The sequence below is a fragment of the Canis lupus genome, chromosome 32, assembly GCF_048164855.1.
Source record: "Canis lupus baileyi chromosome 32, mCanLup2.hap1, whole genome shotgun sequence".
Classification (NCBI taxonomy): domain Eukaryota; kingdom Metazoa; phylum Chordata; class Mammalia; order Carnivora; family Canidae; genus Canis; species Canis lupus.
In genome coordinates, this window is record NC_132869.1 from 32,200,340 (window position 1) to 32,220,588 (window position 20,249).

General features: G+C 38.2%; 1 protein-coding gene across 38 annotated transcripts in view; it reads right to left on the reverse strand.

Moving 5' to 3' along the window:
- The window catches only part of CSNK1G1 (casein kinase 1 gamma 1), a 168,813-nt gene that overhangs the window by 117,561 nt on the left and 31,003 nt on the right, over positions 1-20,249 (reverse strand). For 29 of the 38 annotated variants that reach the window (XR_012022765.1, XR_012022766.1, XM_072809084.1 and 26 more), the window contains exon 2: positions 8,347-8,395. The exons of 4 other annotated variants lie outside the window; for them this stretch is intronic. The gene's annotated coding sequence lies outside the window, so the exon portion shown is untranslated. Of the gene's footprint in view, positions 1-8,346; positions 8,396-13,127; positions 13,284-20,249 lie in introns of all 38 variants that reach the window. 5 more of the 38 variants (XM_072809075.1, XM_072809076.1, XM_072809074.1 and 2 more) reach the window with 3 other exon arrangements.

Consider the following 20,249-nt stretch of genomic DNA (forward strand, 5'->3'; position numbering starts at 1 on the left):
CATTCGTATGTTTTCCTATTAGTCATTATGATCCTTTAGTTTCAGCTTGAAAAAGTCCCTTTAGCATTTCTTATAAGGCTGGTCTAGTGGTGATGAACTCCTTCAATTCTTCCTTGTCTGGAAAATTCTTTATCATTCCTTTAATTCTAAAGGATTTCTGACCTCAGTGACCATCTTTTATGACAATTATTTTGAATTCTTTATTAGATAAATCACTTATCTCCATTTCTTGAGTTTTTATCTTGTTCTTTTGTTCAGAAAATATCCTCTGTTTCTTCATTTTCCTTGACTCTGTTGGTTTCTGTGCATGCTAAAACATCCACCTCTCCCAGTCTTGACAGAGTAGTCTCCTATAGGAGATGAACCTTACTGCTCAGCCAGGCCCTAGCTCTTAGCTGTTTATTAAATCTCTGTGATTGTCCAAGCCTTCTTTATTCTTAGTGGTTCCCAATGGTTACAGATGTGAAAAGACCTGTCAATGTCCCACAGGGGAGGATCTTAGTCAGCATTTCAATGAAGGCTAACTAGAAGCTGGACTTTCAAGCAGCAGCCTTTTGAAGTATGAAAGTAGATCACTTTCAGGGAGACTAAGAGCTGGGCTTTTTAGTCGGCTCCCTCTGCACTGAACCCGCAGGGCTATAGTCTTGTGGGATTCACAAACACAAGCCCTGCTGGCTACCAGAGCCAAGCAATCAAGGGGTGCACCCCCAGGCTGGAGCCACAGAAGCCAGGGCACCAGACGGTTGTACAAAATCATTCTAAGGAGACACTGATGACATGCAGTGGGCCAGAGGGAGAACGTGAAGATGGCACCTGCCAGCCTCCCAGGCCTCCATGGAAGATTGTGGTCGGTCCCTAGGTGTGTGCCAAATCAGAAGCCTGACTCTCAGGCAGCAACTCTTCAAATATACAAACAGTCCTCCTTCAGGTAAAGACCAGGAGATGGACATTTCTGTCTTCTGCCTCTGCACTGAGCTGAGAAGGGAGTAGCTGGCCATGGCAGATTTCTCAGAGGACTCAAACTGTTTGTTTGCTATAGTTTTTGGGTTTGCAGACACAAGCTGCACTGGCTTTCAGTGCTAGGTATTTGGGGGGTCTATCCCTCAGATGGAAATTTCAAATGTTGAGACACTAGATATTGGGTGCAAACTCTTCACTCCTCAGGGAGAAGGTGGGAGTTGTGAGTTCCCTCTTAAATTATAGATTTCTGTGCTGGGGGTGGGGTTTATAGAAAGAATATGTCTCAGTCTCTCCTATCCATATCAATGAGGGTTTTTTTTCCTCACTCAATGTATAGGAATTGTTCAACTAGTTTCTGGATTCCTTCCAAAGGGAATTCTTCTATGTATGACTGTAATGAAGGCCAAGCCCACCTGACATTTTTCAGTCCTTCTATGTCTCACATTTTATTCATACCTCCCCATTGAGAAAAAAAATGTACTACCATTTAAAAAACAAAACATACCTTTAGCCAGTTATTTTGTGAGTATTGACAAAATGATTCTAATATGAAAAGGCAAAAGAGCCAGAATAGCCAACACGTATTTCAAAGAGAACAAAGTCAGATGGCTAACACTACTCAACCTTAAGACTCACTATAAAGCTTCCATAATTGGGCCACCTGTGTGGCTCAGTGGTTGAGCTTCTGTCTTTGGCTCAGGGCGTGATCCTGGGGTTCTGAGATAGAGTCCCACATTGGGCTCCCCGCAGGGAAGCCTGCTTCTCCCTCTGCCTCTCTCTGTCATGAATAAATAAAATCTTAAAAAAAAAAAAAAAGCTACAGTAATCAAGACAGTATGGTACAGGCAAAAGAATAGACAAATAGATCAATGGAGCAGAACAGAAAGCCCAGAAATAGCCCACACAAACATAATCAAACTGATCTTTGATGAAGGAGCAAAGGCAAAACAGTGGAGGACTGTCTTTTCTAAAAATGATGCTGGAAAAAATGGACACTACATGCAAAAAAGTGAATCCAGACACAGTCCTCACACCTATCACAAAAATTAACTCAAAATGAATGATAGAGCTAAATGGAAAACACAAAACTATAAAACTACTAAAAGGCATTATAGAGAAAATCTAAGTGACTTTAGGTTTGGCAATGATTTCTCAGATCCACCACCAAAAATGCAATCCATGGAAGAAAAAATTGATAAGCTAGACTTAATTAAAATTAAAAATTTCTGCTCTGCAAAAGTCATTGTCAAAAGAATGAAAAGACAAACTATAGATTGGGAGAAATATTCACAAAACAGATGTGTGAAAAAGGATTGTTACCCAAAATATACAAAAACTTGAAACTAAAGAAGAAAATAAAAATAAACCCAATTTAAAAATGGGCAATTGGGGGTGCCTGGCTGGCTCAGTTGGTCAAGCATGTGACTCTTGATCTCAGAGTCCCGAGTTTAAGCAACATGTTGGGTGTAGCACTTACTTAAAAAAAAGAAAATGGACAATCTGAACAGATACCTCATAAAGACATACAGATCACAAATAAGCATATGAAAGGATGCTTAACATCATATGACATTAGGGAATTGCAGATTCATATAAGATATCACTATACTATTAGAATGTGAAAACACGGGCAGCCTGGGTGGCTCAGCAGTTTAGCGCCACCTTCAGCCCAGGGTGTGCTCCTGGAGATCTGGGCTCGAGTCCCACGTCAGGCTCCCTGCATGGAGCCTGCGTCTCCCTCCCTCTGCCTGTGTCTCTGCCTCTCTCTGTGTGTCTCATGAATAAATAAATAAAATCTTAAAAAAAAAAAAAAGTGAAAACACAAAACACTGACAATACCAAAAGCTGGTGAGGATGTGGAAAAACAGGAACTCTCTTCATTGCTGGTTGGAATGCAAAATGGTACAGCCACACTAGAAGACAGTTTGGCAATTTTTTACAAAGCTAAACATATTCTTACCATATGATTCAGCAACCCCTGGTACTTATTCAAAAGAACTGACAACTTAAGTCCATACAAAAACCTTCAGGTGGACGCCTGAGTGGCTTAGCGGTTGAGCATCTGCCTTTGGCTCAGGGTGTGATCCGGGTCCGGGGATCGAGTTCTGCATTGGGCTCCCTATGAGGAGCCTGCTTCTCCCTCTGTCTATATCTCTGTCTCCATCTCTGTGTCTTTCATGAATGGATAAAAAAAAAAAAAATCTTAAAAAAAAAAAAAAAACCTTCACATAATGTTTCTAGCAATTGGAAGCAACCAAGGTGTCTTTCAATAGGTGAATGGATAAACTATGATATAGCCATGCAGAGGAATATTATTCAGCAATAAAAATAAAGTATCAAGTCAAGAAAAGAAACAGAGGAACCTTAAAAGAATATCACTAAATGAAGGAAGCCAATCTGAAAATACTATACACTATATGATTCCAACTATATGACATTCTGGAAAAGGAAAAATTATGGAGACAGTAAAAAGATCAGTGATTGCTAGGAATTCAGGGAGAGGAAGGAAGAAAGGGATGAAAAGGGAGAAGGGATTTTAAGGGCAGTGAAATTATTTTGTAGGATACCATAATGGTAGGTACATGTCATTCTGTGCCTGTCAAAACCCATAAAATATGTAACATATTCTATGGATTCTGGATTCTAATGTGAACTATGGACTTTAGTTAATAGTAACACAGCCAACCCTTGAACAGCACAGGTCCACTTATACAAGGATTTTTTTTATAAATACAGTACAATATTATAAATGTATTTTCTCTTTCTTATGATTTTCTTAATATTTTCTTTTCTCTAGTTTAAGAAAACACTATATAATACATACAACACACAAAGTTTGTGTTGACTGCTTATGTTATTAATCTGGCTTCTAGTCAACAATAAACTATTAAGTTTTTGGGAAGTCAAAAGTTTAGGAAAATTCTCAACCACACTGGAGGGCTGCCACTTCTAACCCCTACATTATTCATAGGTCAACTATAATTTTAAATAAGCATATACTATTTTAGTTATTTTTTTAATCTTAAGATAAAAATTCCCTTGATTTTCTAGCACAAACCAGCAAAACATGTCTGCAAAACCACCATCTTTACATCATCTTCTTCCTGTCGCATACAAAATAGGTGGTCCCCCTGCCCAAGGCAAATAACTTATAAACTTCACTATGTCATCTCTCTCAATCTATACCTTTATCCTCTTCCTCTCTACTGATTTCCTACAATAAGCACCAAACATGTTCAAAATATTTCCATTAAAAATATAAGACAATACTCATCCCTTGGTCATTACCTCCAGTCCAGCTACCATCCTCTCTCTCACAGGACTTTCAAAAACAAACTGAAGAGTTGTCCTCACTTACTGTTTCTATTTCCTCATTAGTGAACACTGCATAACAGGGTTTTTAATACCACTGCCCCAAACCATTTTTTCACCTTTCTTTTCCCCAGGTAAACCACACCCTTGAGGTTAAATCTGAGAAACAATTTTCAGTCCTTAGCTTTTTGATTTCCTGGCACTAGTGGCCTTTTACTCTAATTTAAAAAATTCTTTCCCCGGGGCACCTGGGTAGCTCAGTCAGCTGGGCATCTGCCTTTAGCTCGGGTCATGATCCCAGGGTCTGAGGATGGAGCCCCATGTCAGGCTCCCTGTTCAGCAGGGAGTCTGCTGCTCCCTCTCTCTCTGCCCTTCCCCCTACTCATGTTCTCTCTCTCAAATGAATACATAAAATCTTAATTAAAAAAATACCCACAACACTTATTTCTAAAAAAATAAAAATTATTTCCCCTTTTGAGTTCATCCTGTCACTCTCTTTTGACTTTCCTTCGGACTACTCCATTTTTTTTTTTTTTTTTAAAGTAGGCTCACAACCCTGAGATCAAGACCTGAGGTGAGATTAAGAGTCAGATGCTCAACCAAGTGAGCTACAGAGGGCCCCCTAACTGCTCCTTAGTCAGCCTGTCCTTAAATGGTTTCATTTCCTCTGAATACTGGCTCAAGCCTCTCTTTTCACTGAACACCACTTACTGGTGTCTAGTCATACGTTCATTCAACCTAAATGTACTAAGCATTTATTATGTAAAGGACACTTTCCCAGGCACTGCTTACGTGTTTCTAAGCATCCGTATGTTCACTTACATGCTGATACATCCTAATTCATATTTCCAGCTATCATCTTTCTCCTGAGGTTGAGATCTAGATAGTCAGACATACATCCAATTTTCTACCAAAACACAAAAAAATTCAGATACTGAAACTGAACTCCTCTTTTTTTTTGAACTCCTCTTTTGGTTCCCGTTTCTCCCACCACTCTCTTCTCCCCAAGAAAGTTTCAAACCCACTTTCTTCCCTTGGGATCTTATCTCAAAGCACATACTACTAACCATCTACCCCATAACCTAAACAGGAGACAAAAGAACTGTCAATTTTAGTTCTTAAATAACACTCAAATCTATAAGCTTTCTCCATGTTGATTAGTATCACATGGCAAAGAAACCATCCTCCCAGAGGGAATAGAACACAATCTTTTAACTGATCTCCTTGCTCCAGGTTTCCCCATTCAACTCTTACCTCTCAATAGTAATTTGTGCACCACTGCAGCCTGAGGAAAACTTCTAAAATACAAGTCTGATCATGTTATCTTCCAATGCAAAGGCTTTCAATGCCTTCCCAACAGCCTTAGAGAAAAGGTAAAATCTTTTAAGTGGCTCAAAGTCCTTCCTGATCTGGCACTTGCTTACCTCTCCACTTTCATTTCACTTCAATCGTCTCCTGGCATTAAATGTTAACGAACATCAAATTTACTCATTTCTTCCCAAGGGCCCTCAACCTGGACCCCTTAAGTTAACTTATGTTCCTCTTTAGCCTTTACCTTAAATGTCGCTTTCTCTGAAAAACTTTTCCTAACTCCTCAATTCTGTGTTACGTGTTCCTCATATGTATTTTTTCAGTAGGGCATTTGTTACAGCACTGAAACTACTCTGTATACTATTATGGTGGATATATATCATTATACATTTGTCCAAAACCACAGAATGTACAACACCTAGAGTGAACCCTAATGTAAACTACAGGCTTTAGGTGATTATGATTTGTCAATGTAGGTTCATCAATTATAACAAATTTATCACTTGGTGGAGGATGATGATAATGGAGGAGTGATGCAAGTTTGGGGAATATTTAGGGGTAAATTTCTGTATCTTTTTATTTTACTATGAACCTAAAACTATTCTAAAAAAATGAAGTCTTAAAAAAAAGGACATAACGCACATATTTGTTTACACACATTTTTAAATATTATTTCTACATAAAAGAACTTTAAGGAATTAATAGCAATTACTGATGGAGTCTGCATAATTTCCAGGTGTTGGAAAGGAAAAGGAAAAGGAAAAGCACTTTCATCTATTCAAAAGTGGAGTTCTGGGGATCCCTGGGTGGCGCAGCAGTTTGGCGCCTGCCTTTGGCCCAGGGCGCGATCCTGGAGACCCGGGATCGAATCCCACGTCGGGCTCCCGGTGCATGGAACCTGCTTCTCCCTCTGCCTGTGTCTCTGCCTCTCTCTCTGTGTGACTATCATAAAAAAAAAAAAAAAAAAAAGTGGAGTTCTTAATTCAACCAACATTTAGTGAGTGCCTAAAACTAGGAGAGTCACCAGGAATGTAATGGTGAAGTCAACATATATATGGTTCCTGTGCCCACAGAGTTTATTGTCTAGAGGTGGCATCACAATCACAGGAATAAAAGAAAACAAAGACCTGCTGAAACAAAGATTATGAGGAAGTCAAAAGGGAGACTTTTAGATAGAGGGGAATTAAGGACTTTCTTAGAAGCCACATTTATAAGAATCTCCTCAAGGATAAGAAGGAGCCAACCTTATCAAGAGCTAGGAACAGAGCCTCCAGACAGAGGAACAGCCTGTTTAAAAAAAAAAAAAAAAACCACACACACTTGGTGGAAGAAGATCAACAAGACTGGGGATTATAGTTCTCAAGGTGAAGACAGCAGGAGTCCATCATTCAGGATTCTTATAGATCATTGGTAGAAGAAGAAGCACCCATTTAAGAATTTAAAGCAGTGGAATGACATTTATATGTAAAGGGATTTAGGGTTTACAAAGGACATTTACATTTATTTTTATTTTAGATTTAAATTTAATTTAGTTAACATATACTGTATTATTAGTTACAAGGGTGGAATTTAGTGATTCATCAGTTGCATACAACACCCAGTGCTCAATACATCAAGCAGCCACCACTCAATTATCCCATGCCCCCACCGACCTCCCCTCGAGCAACCCTCAGTTTCCTGTAGTTAACAGTCTCTTATGGGGAGTGGGGCGTGGGGCGCCTAGGTGGCTCATTTAAGTATGTCCCTTTAACTCAGGTCATGATCCCAGGGTCCTGGGATCAAATCCTCATCGGGCTCCCTGCTCAGCAGTCTGCTTTTCCCTCTTTCTCTCCCCCTCCCCACTGCTCATGCTCTGTCTTGCTAGCTTTCTCTCTCAAATAAACAAAATCTTTCAAAAAAAAAAAAAAAAAAGTCTCTTACGGTTTGCCTCCCTTTGTTTTTATCTTATTTTTTCTTCCCTTCCCCTATGTTCATCTGTATTATTTCTTAAATTCCACATGAGTGAAATCATATGGTATTTATCATTCTGACTTATTTTGCTTAGCATAATACCATCTAGTTATATCCACATCACTGCAAATGGCAAGATTTCATTCTTTTGATGACTAATATTCATATATATGTATGTGTGTGTGTGTGTATATATATATATACACACACACACACACACAAACATCTTTATCCATTTATCTGTTGATGGACATCCGGGCTTTTTCCATGTTTTGGCTATTGTAGACAGTACTGCTATAAACATTGGGGTGCATGTGCCCCTTCAAATCACTATGTTGGTATCTTTTGGATAAATATCTAGTAGTACAATTGTTGAATGGTAGGGTAGTTCTATTTTTAAGTTTTTGAGGAAACTCTATACTGTTTTCCAGAGTGGCCGCACCAGTCTACATTCCTACCTACAGTGTAAGGGGTTCCCCTTTCTCCATATCCTCGCCAATACCTATTGTTTCCTGAGTTGTTAATTTTAGCCATTCTGACTGATGGTAGTTTTGACTGTATTTCCTTGCCAAGTGATATTTACATTTTTAAAATGATAAGACTCTGGGTGGTATGTGACCTATTCAGTGAAATGAACCTAGACTTACTTGCCCTAGTAAAGCCAATTATTCTTTGCCATAGATGAGGAAACTGAAGCTCAGAGAGGTTATATTCACTGACTAGATCATACAGTCGAACCCAGCCAGGAGTCCAAAACCTGAGCTCTCTCCCATCTACCACAGTTACCAAAGAACCTTGCCCTCACTTACTCACCCATTCAGCCCCATTGAATCAAAAGTGCACTGGCTTCACAACTGTCCTCCTGAAACAATAAAAAACAAAAGCATGTGGTGATTTTTAAATGTGTCCACAATTTTTTTTTTTTTTTAACTAGGAAGCCAGTCTAATTCTCCCTCCCTTAAATGACTTAAAAGTTCTTCTGTTTCCCACACTGATGTTTTTTTACCACTTGAACGCTATATTTATGCTCCCTTTTTGTGGCAGAATTTCTCCATGGGATTTCATTTGCATTTTTTAAAAACACCTTTTTGAGATATAATTTACATGCCATACAACTCATCTAAAGAACATTTCTGTTTTTAAAATAACTTTGGGGGATGCCTGGCCAGCTCAGGTGGAGTGTGCAACTCTTGATCTTGGCTTGTGAGTTCAAGCCTCATGTTAGATGTGGAGATTACTTAAAAATAAAATCTAAAAAAATAATAACTGGGGCACCTGGGTGGCTCAGTGGTTGAGCGTTTGCCTTTAGTTCGGGTCCTGATCCTGGGGTCCTGGGATCAACTCCTGCATCAGGCTCCCCAGAGGGAGCCTGCTTCTCCCTCTGCTTATGTCTCTGTCTCTCTGTGCCTCTCATGAATAAAATCTTTAAAAATAATAATAAAATAATTTTTGAACTTGGGAGATATCAAATTTAGCCCACAATTAGTACAACTGGCTTTTCTTGAATTTGTTCACCTGGTAAATACTTAGCAGTTTCCTCAGTTAGCTCATTCATTTCATCAACCTGACACAGATGGGCAGGGAGTAGGCCTTAAGGAACTGTCATACAGCTGAGAAAAGGATCTTAGGAGACTATTTTTTCTGCCTTTGGCCTCATCTCTAAATCTTGGTCATATAAATTCGGTAAGGACTTCGTCATGTAGAAATAAGCTAACTGTGATATTAAAAGGCTTAATCACAGAAGAAGGAAAAAATATATTTACATAAATATTCTTATAAGTAATATATAAGTTATATATAGTTTATCACTGCTGTTTTGGCCTCAAAACACATGTACCTACCTTCCTTTTTCCTATAACATATTAGTATGGCTTTTCTTTTCTTTTCTTTTTTTAAAATTTTTTATTTATTTATGATAGGGGCACACAGAGAGGGAGAGAGAGGCAGAGACACAGGCAGAGGGAGAAGCAGGCTCCATGCACTGGGAGCCCGAGGTGGGATTCGATCCCAGGTCTCCAGGATCGCGCCCTGGGCCAAAGGCAGGCGCTAAATCGCTGCGCCACCCAGGGATCCCTAGTATGGCTTTTCAAACTTTATATGGTTCTGACAATAGTGCATGATCCTTCTGGAAAGAACAGTTACAACTGAATTTCTTTCAATCTGGTCTAAAAATAACTAAATAAAAATTAATTAATTAATTAATTAATTCTGGTCTAAAGTATATTGTTCCTGAAAGGCATTCTTTGCTGAAGGCAGGTGCTCGATGGCTAAGCTACCAGGTAATTAAGTAATTAATTCAAGTAATTACTTTAAGAAAGTAGTACTTATTTGGATTTTAATATTTTAAGTTTTTTTCAGTTAGCTTAATTTATCATGCTAATCTTTTTTTATTTATGTTACAGACATAAAATGTAACACCTTGGGCAGCCTGGCTGGGTCATCAGTTTGTGCCGCCTTTGGCCCAGGGCGTGATCCTGGAGACCTGGGATCGAGTCCTGCATTGGGCTCCCTGCATGGAGCCCGCTTCTCCCTCTGCTTGAGCCTCTGCCTCTCTTTCTCTCTATCGCTCACGAATAAATAAAAAAAAAAAAAATCTAAAAAAAAAAAAAAAAAAAGACACAAACACTGATGCAAATATTGCAATGCTGAGAAGGACCAGATATCAAATGTAGTGAGTCATGATCACTTCAAAGCTGTAAGATGCTGAAGTGAATAATGGGCATTTCATCTAAAACAACCACATCTCAATCCCTGCTGACTTCTACCCTGAAATAATATGGACCCAATGCTGTCTGTACTAACTCTTCAGGAGTCATTAGTCACTGAAATTTCAATAAAATCTCCCCATTTTTAGGGGCTCCTCTGTGGGTCAGTCAATTAAGCATCTGACTTCAGCTCAGGTCATGATCTCAGTGTCCCAGCTCTGTGTGGAGCTCCCTCGTGGAGCCCCATAGTCCAGTCTCCATGTCAGGCTCCCCACTCAGCGGGGAGTCTGCATGTCCCTCTCCTTTCTCAACCTGCCTCCTGCCTCCCCTACCCAGTCCTGCTCTCTTTCAAGTAAATAAAAAAATCTTAAAAATATCTCCCATTTTTATATGTTAGCAATTAATTTTTTAAAACTTTAAATAATGTCTGAACTCCCACTTGCAACCTCTGGTCTAAAGATGTTCAAGTGAAATACAGCTTTTTAAAGTCCTTAGTATAAACAATCTATGTTGCCAAAAACAAGGATGGGAACTCACAGAACAAAAAGTACCCTGTTTAAAATAAAAAGTACCTATTCACTCCAGCAATAAAAACAACTCTTATGAAAAGTGGAAGTCTGAAATAATAATGCTTTCTACCAAGAAGTTCAGAATATCATGGCTAGTACTGTTCACTAGATAAATTTAATTCATTTGTTTCTTATTCAAGGGAATATTCCCATTTCTCATTTCAAATCCAAATGAGAGTAATTTAATGTATTATCCTAGGAAAATGAGCAGCATTTAAAATGAAAGATTATTCCACATTAGATAATGCAAGCATTTATATGACAAACAGATGGGTTTATAAAGGAAAAAAGCCTATGATATATAAAATTACAAGGCCACAAGCTGAGAATGTAGCTGCTTCTGACACTGAGCTGGGTTATGGGCACAGACAATGCAAATTTCATTTAAAAGCATCTGGTCAAAGACTTAATACTAATATTGGTAAAGTGTTCTTTTTTTTTTAAGATTTTATTTATTTATTTATTTTTTATTTATTTATGAGAGAGAGAGAGAGAGAGAGAGAAGGGCAGAGACACAGGCAGAGGAGAAACAGGCTCCATGCAGGGAGCCCGACATGGGACTCGATCCCGGGTCTCCAGGATCATGCCCTGAGCTGAAGGCGGCGCTAAATCGCTGAGCCACACGGGCTGCCTGGTAAAGTTTTCTTATTAGGAAGTGATCATATCATTAAACTTCCCTTGAGCAAGCAAAGCAGCCAACAGAGAGGAAGGAGGGGACTAGAGTTGTAATGGTTATATACATAAAGTCTGAATTCTCTTCCTGTATTTCCCATTAACTTACTGATAAGCTACACAAGGCAGTACCAAATCTCACAAGAGTGCTTGCTAGGCTCTAATTAGATCTTATGTAACATGTCATTGTATTTGTATTCCTTTTTCTCAACTCAATTACCCTGAACAGTAACTATCTTCCACCTTCTGAAATCCTTATTCTAGAACATATTTTTCTTCTCTCATGGAACATAAAGGATTATAACAGGAAGGTTTCCATATTCAGCTTTCTCTTTCTTAGTTTTATGCGTGAACTCGGTACAAAGGAATCTGATTCTTTCTCCCAGAGGTGCTGAGCTAAGCCTTTTTCATCTCAGATACATACTATATATACTCTTACTTGATACTTGCAAACCAATATTTATTTCGTGTTTTTATTTTTTAAAAATTGTTGTCAATTGTAATGGTATAATGGCTACAGTCCTTTTTTTTTTTTAAGATTTTATTTTTATTTGAGAGAGAAATAGCAAAAGAGAGCATGAGTTGTGGGGAGAAGCAAAGGAAGAAGGACAAGCAGGCTACCTGCTGATCATGGAACCCAACATGCAGCTCGATCTTGGGACCCTGGGATCATAACTGGGGCCAAAGGCAGACACTTAACTGACTGAGCCGCCCAGGTGCCCTGCAAAGTAAGGTTTAAAACTCACTCTAAAATATGATAGGAATATAAAAAGCGTTTCACATTATTTTCACATTATTTCACTATAATCTTCCACTTGCTTTTGTCATGAATGAGTCTTCATTTTTCACTGTTATCTATTGGTAACGTGAAGGGCTGCTGTTAAAAATCTAACAGCATAGGGGCGTTTGGGTGGCTTGGGGTCTGATCCTGGAGACCTGGGATCAAGTCCCACATCGGGCTCCCTGCATGGAGCCTGCTTCTCCCTCTGCCTGTGTCTGCCCCTCTCTCTCTTTCTCTCTCTCTGTCTCTCATGAATAAATAAATAAATCTTTAAAAAAAAAATCTGACAGCATTATAAATACAAACACTGCTCTAACTTTTTTATCTAACTTTTGTCCAGTTTCAAATAACTATTTGTTAATCATTGGCTAAACATATAGGCAACTTCACTCATCTGATTAGAATGTTTAAAGTTTTATTTATCCCCCTTTCCTTCAAAAGGCCATTATCTGCTTATTCTCTCATTTCGTAGTTTACTTGGAGTAATTTCTTTCTATATTTTTTAAGGTTTTATTTATTTATTTTTATTTATTTATATATTTATTTTGAGAGAAAGAGAGACAGAGCACTAGAGAAACAGCATGAGTGAGGGGTCGGGGGTGGAGAAGCAAACTCCCCACTGAGCAGGAGCCCCAATGCTACTGCGAGGCTCCTTCCTAGGACCCTAGGATTATGACCTGAGCCAAAAGCAGATGCTTAACCAAATGAGCCACCCAGGTGTCCCCTTTTTATATTCTTAATACAAAGACAATCTTTCTCAGATTTTTATTAATCTCTGCATACACTTTATAGGACATAATGAAAAACCTGACACAGTTCACATCTCTCACACTACAGAACAGGGACAACATAATATCTAAAACTTACTGGGGGCAGCCCTGATGGCCAGTGGTTTAGCGCCGCCTTCAGCCTCGGGTGTGATCCTGGGGACCCAGGTTCGAGTTTCGTGTCGGGCTCCCTGGGTAGAGCCTGCTTCCCCCTCTGCCTCTGTCTCTGCCTCTCTCTCTCTCTCTCTCTCTCTGCCTGTCATGAATAAATAAAATCTTAAAAATAAATAAATAAATAAATAAATAAACAAACAAACAAACAAACTTATTGGGCCCTATGTGCCAGTGCTTTTTAAGAGATTTAAATATATTAATTCATTAAATCCTTCTAGAACCCAATCAGACGGTAATATTTTTACTATCATCCTCATTTTACAGATGAGGAAACCATGTAAAGTACCAAGTAAGATTCATAAAACTAGGAAGCAATGGAGCTTGCATACTTGGCAGCCTGACTCAGAAGTCCTTTATAAACACTATACTGATTATCCAAACTTACAGGAAGAGAGGTATATGGTTGTCCTAAGACAGCATACTCTTGTAGCTTGAGATTAAAATGAACCCCAACCAACTTCTTCAATGGTTAAGATTCATCACTGACTGCACAAAAAAATACACAGATTATCACAAGAAAGTGTAGAATTTTAGGAAATAAGAATACTACATTCCAAGTTTTCTCAAGAATATGCTGCTGAACATATAAGGTAAAATTTATTATTTATTATACAGTCCAATGTTCTAGAATGTGTTAGGTAGGGTACATTTTGAACACATTAAAGTATCTTAACCATAGGAACTTAATAAAAAATTTAGTACAGAACTCTTGGTCCTTTCAATTTTTGTGATATCTGGAACTGTGGACACTTTTCCCTGTAATCATTCTCTATAGCTAAGCTGTAATAAAATAAAAGTATTTATTTTAAGGAGAATAGAATAACATGAATTCAAGTGGTCTTCAATGATATTTTAACTTCACTGGGAATATGGTTATAGTTACATTATACCACTCAGAGGCAGGATAATAAGCTTCTATTTGAATCCTATAAATATATATGATCAGCTTTTAAACTTCATATTTCATTATTTTCAGTAAAGGTAAGTGAAGTCCATTAATTAGCAGAGGTCAAAGTGAGGAGTTAAGGTTAGGAGACAATTTACATATCTTTTTTTTTTTTTTTAAGATTTTATTTATTCATGAGAGACAGAGAGAGAGAGAGAGCGAGATAGAGAGAGAGGCAGAGACACAGGCAGAGGGAGAAGCAGGCTCCATGCAAGGAGCCCGACATGGGACTCGATCCGGGGTCCCCAGGATCACGCTCTGGGCTGAAGGCAGGAGTTCTAAACCGGTGAGCCACCCGGGCTGCCCAACATTTTGGGTTTTAACTCAAACTGCCAGGGCAACTGCCTTTTCTAGCTCATACATATTGTCATTCATCTGCTAGCTCACTTTGTTGGTTTGTTTGTCACCTATTCCTGCAGTGACTCCATCTTCCCTTGAATCCACCTTCAGCTTTTCCTACTCCTGGGCCAAGTGCATGCCTAGCTCCTGGAGTTAAGAAGGCCCAAGTTCTTCTGCAGTTTTTCTTACATCAGCAAGCATGAAAGTAGTGGCAACTGATAGCACCTCAGTCTGTCTTAGTTGGTTCTAGCTTGTACTCATGGCTTCCAATTTTCCACCTTCTCTTATCAACTACCTGCCTATGAACTGCAACTCTAACAAGAGTCAAAACCTTACTGTGTAACCAGTTCCCACAATTGCATAGTCAAATCCATTAACAATATACATATACACCCTAGTGATCCTGCTTTCAGATTGAACTTGATAACAATGAATCAAGGAAGAACCACTGGCCTAGTTCTTATTTTATCCTTATTAAATCCATTGCAAGTAGTTCATTTCTCATTTCACTATCTTTATTCCTGTACCCTTTTGTTCTAACCAAGACATGAAATAGCAGGAAGACAAAAGGAAACTTTCCAAATTCAGGTGAATTTGGAGTGTATTTTGCCAATATATTTCTGAATATACAATACAGAATTTTAACACTGTGCTACACATAGTATTGGATAAATTCACATAACCATTTCTTCCTATACAACACAATTAAAATACGAATGGCAAGAGCCCATTTATTAACAAGTATTAATTGACTGCTTTCTATTACCAGGTACTAAGATAGACACTGAATAAACACAAAACATAACTTTTAATGGCTTTAAGAAATATGACAAGGGCTCTTACAGATGTGCAAAAGGCAGTATAAGGAAGCAAAGACAAGGAATGTCTAACAATTTACTGGTTAAAAATACTTCCAAGAGTGAGGGGCAGGGGGAGAGGGGGACTAAGGGTTCCTGATAAAAGTATAAGAAGGGAGAGAAAAGGCATGGGGGAGGGGGGGCGGGGATACACACACACACACACACACACACACACACACACACACACACACGGGAATGGAGCCAAAAAAAAAAAAATTGCAGTCTCTAATACAGCTGTTCTCAAAGCATGATCCCTGGGTCAGGAGCATGAACATCACCTGGGAATTTGTTAAAAATAGAAATTCTAGGGTCCTAGCCCAGATCCATTAAATCAGAAACTCTGGAGGTAGGGCCCAGCAATCTGTGCTTTAACAAATCCTCCAGATGACTCTGATATACACTAAAGTTTCAGAACCACTCATCTAGTCTGATCAGAGAATGTAATTATGTTATTAAGATTAAAGCAAAGAAAGCTCGCAACCGTTAGAGACCACACTACATTAGGCATTGTATGCTAACGTTAAGTCCTGAGAAGCCACTGACAGATCCCAATCACTGAGGCTCTTTTCTTCTTATCACTGCCTGAAACAACTAGAAAATATACATTCTTTTCAAGCTCTCATGGGATATTTATGAAATATGACTATGCGCTAAGCCCAAGAGCCACCAAGATTTACCCACAAGATTTGATGTTGCATTTTCATTATTACTGAATTTTTAGTATTCCACAATTTCCATCATAACTTCTGCAACTTCAGTTATTTAGAAGTGTATTTATAAATTTTCAAACATTTTTTAAAGTTACTTTTAAAAACCGAGTCCTAATTTAGCTTGCATTGTCATCAGAGAAAGTGGTCTGAATGACAAATACTATTTGAAATTTGTTGAGATTTTCAGGGGCACTTTTTAAGGTTAAGTAATTGTTGCATTATCTGAAAACTTTAATTCCACCAAGTACTATATAGGCACACAGTAGCAATTCTAAGACTCTTTAAAATTTGAATACAATGTTCTATGTTCACCTAGTAGTTCAAGCTTGTTTACTGCATCATTCAAGTCTTCTATCTCCTTACTAAATTTTTTGTTTTTTTGTGGTAAAAACTATTATGATGATAAATTTGTATATTTATCCTTGTAATCATCATTTTTGGTTTATGTATTTTGAACCTGTGTTAGATAGTATAAAGTTACAATCCCAGTAACTTCTGGTAAACACAGCCTTTATACAGTATGGCAGAGACTGCTGGCCACTTCTATCAATACTGAATCCCTCTTCTTTCCTCAGTAAGTCCAAATTTATTCTAGGTAGCAATATGCTCACCTAAAATACATTTCATAACAGTCATATAGTGAAGGGCTAAGTGCAACTTCCATGAACTACATTAAGAGATGGCCTAATAGCTTGCATGGGCTCCACACCCATCCCCCATCCTTTCTTCTACGTGGAATCTGCAAGGGTTGGTGCCGGAAGCAGCCATCTTGGACCACAAGGTTAACCACAGGCTAAGAGATGGTGGTACAGAAAACACTCAGAGAAGTATTCTGAGACCTTAATGATAAAATGAAACCTTGATGATCAGCCCTAGAAATGTCAACTTCTAGACTATCTTATGAGGAGGAAAAATAAATACCTGCCTTCTTTAAGCCACTCGTCTCTGTGTCTACCTAGCAGCAAAAACAAATTCTCATCTTAAACACTGATTCTGTTTAGCAGTGCTCCCTTGCCTGAAGTAATTAATATAATTCAATTTCTTTTGGCTATTACTTTGCCAGGTATAAAATTTACATTCCTTTCACCTTCCAATTGCCCCTGTCCCAATATTTTAATGTCTTAAAAACTACATGTTGGTTTTGGCTTCTACATATAGTTTGACCACCTTTGTCTTTTACCTAGAGCATCTGATCTATTTGGCCTTATTTCTACCATATTATTTCTACCATATTTTTGTCCTACCCTTTTGTTTCTTTCTTTTTTCCCCCCACATTATTTGAGGTTCCCCTCTCCCACTCCATTTGCTTTCTAGTTCAACTTTTATTTTTTCAAGGACTGCTCCGGTAATTTTTAAATGCATATATAATTTAAAGTTATAGGCCTCTTATCCTCTCATCTGTCTACATGTAGAATGCTGATTATATACTATGTTAGTTTTTTTACTGCTGCTATAACAAATTACGACAAACTTAGTGGCCTGGAACAACACTTTTGGAGGTCAGAAGTCCAAATTGGGTCTCACTAGGGTAAACTCTAGGTAGGTGTTGACAGGGCTGCATTCCTTGTGGGGGTTCTAAGGAAGAATCTGTTGTCATTTTCAACCTCTAGACACCACCTGTATTCCTTGGCTCATAGCTCCTTCTTCCATTTTCAAAGCAAAGGACATACATAGCATCTTCAAATCTCTCTCTGGCTCTCCTGCCTACTACTTTTCCTTATAAGGACTCTTGTGATTACAATGGACTCACTGCATAATCCAGGATAATCTCCCTGTCTCAAAATCCTTAGTTTAATCACATCTGCAGAGTCTCTTCTGCCATGGAAAGTAACATATTCACAGGTTCCAGGAATTAGGATCAGGATCTTTGGGTGGCTGTTACTCTGCTTGCCACAAATGTACACTGGAGTCTTTCTGTCCTTCTTATCTTAATTGTATTGATATTTTCTTTTTTCCTCCCTGCATAACATTCCTAATTGTTTCTTCATTTCTACCTTCTACCTCACTAATTTCCTTTTCAATCCAATAAGCTATTAAGCCTACCTTTGAATTTAGCATTTTAATTACTATATATATTTTTATTTCTGGGTTCTAATTATTTTAGACAATCCTTTGTTCCTGAGTCATAATTTCAATTCTCCCATTGTTTCTTCAGATACTTTAAGCACATTTATTTTTAAATTGTCTAGTAATGACAATACTCGAAGTCTCTGTGGGTCTGATTTAGGTATTTTGTTTTGCTCACAGTGACCTATTTCTTCATGTGCTTTGTGTAAGGGAGCTTCTACTCTCTAGAATATTATCTTTGGTAATTCTTGAAAGCTTTGAGAAGATATTCCTTCAGAAAGAATTTGGAATCATTTCTCTCTTTGCCTGGGCACAAAACCAACCTATAACCACTCAAAACAAGTCTCAGCTTTGAGATTTTTTGACGTTACACAGGTAGTGGGGTCCCAAACCTCTATGAGGGCATGTTTCTAATTATAAACACTCAAGGGAAAACTTTTTTCTCCCTCTATGTACAGCCAAAACTAAGAAGGATAAGTTTTCTGACTGTCCCTCTTTGCTAGGCTGATTTTTTTCTGCTTCTCCCTTTCCACATGGAGATGGATTTTTGTGGATTCCCATTTTAAGAAGGTGGATCTCTGGCCTAACTTACTATAATGCATGGCTTCTATGATTTGTCTCCTGAGTCTCATGTGTACCTCTTAAAAACTGAAAATATAAGTCATCTGGAACTAGTAGATGCCTTCAGGACAGCAGTCATCAGATGCTTCTGAATTTAGGCTCTCTTTTTATTTTTTGTTTTGCTTTTAAATCTTTTTTGCTAGATCAACCATGACTTTTTAAAGTGAGTTGTTGTTTTTCTAAAATCCATCATTTTTAAGTGTTTAATAGTAGGAAGATTTTTTTTTTTCTTTGAAAGATAGTATTCCTTGGAGGGGGGAATATAGTCTCCCTTATCACTGGAAAGAAAGTAAATGTAACATCCACTCTAAACTGATAACAAATGTAAGACTATTTACACCAGTGGTTCTGAAATTATAACTTCCTTGTATATTTCATATCCTTATTCTTCTTCACCCCTTCAAAGTTCCTTCCTAAGTAAGGGGTGTCCTTTATCAGATAACTGTAGAAAAGTATTACCTTCCAGTCTTTTTTTTTTTTTTTTTTTTTTTTTTTTTTAAGATTTTATGTAGGGCAGCCCCGGTGGCTGAGTGGTTTAGTGCCGCCTTCAGTCTAGGGCGTGATCCTGGAGACCCAGGATTGAGTCCCATGTTAGGCTTCCTGCATGGAGCCTGCCCACCCTCTCTCTCTGTGTGTCTCTCATGAGTGAATGAAATCTTTAAATAAATACATAAAATTTATTTTATGTATAAATACATTAAAATTATTGTATTTTACTGTATTTTATATATTTTATTTTATCTTTATTTTATGTATTTATTTGAGAGAAAGAAAGGGAGAGAGTGAGTATGGGGGGAGGTGCAGAAGGAAAAGCAAGAAGACTCCCTACTGAACAGGGAGCCTGATGCAGGGCTTGATCCTAGGACCCTGGGATCATGACCTGAGTTGAAGGCAGCTGCTTAACTGCCTCAGCCATCCAGGTGCAGTCTTTACCTTCCAGTCTTTACAATCCATTTCTTTTTTTCCTATTTTTTAAAAGATTTATTTATTTGAGAGAGAGAGAAAAAAAAAACCACATGTGCACCCATGCATGAACAGGGGAAGGGACAGAGGGAGAGAATATCCAAGCAGACTCCCACTGAGTGGGGAGCCCAAAGTGGGGCTCAATCTCAAGAGCCATGAGATCAGTACTTGTGCCAAATCCACAAATCAGATGCTTAACTAATTGAGTCACCCAGGCTTTCCCTATCATCCAATTCTAAGACCCCTAAAACTTCCACACTATCTCTAATTTTTATTTTTATTTTTTATTTTTTTATTTCTTATCTCTAATTTTTAAAACATGGCTTTATAGGGGCTCCGAACTGGCTCATTCAGAAAAGTATGTGACTCTTGATCTCAGGTTTGTGAGTTTGAGTCCCACACTGGGCAGATAAATTATTTAAATAAATAAAAATTTATAAAAAAATTATTTTTTTAAAGATTTATTTATTATTTATTTATGATAGACATAGAGAGAGAGAGAGGCAGAGACACAGGAGGAGGGAGAAGCAGGCTCCATGCAG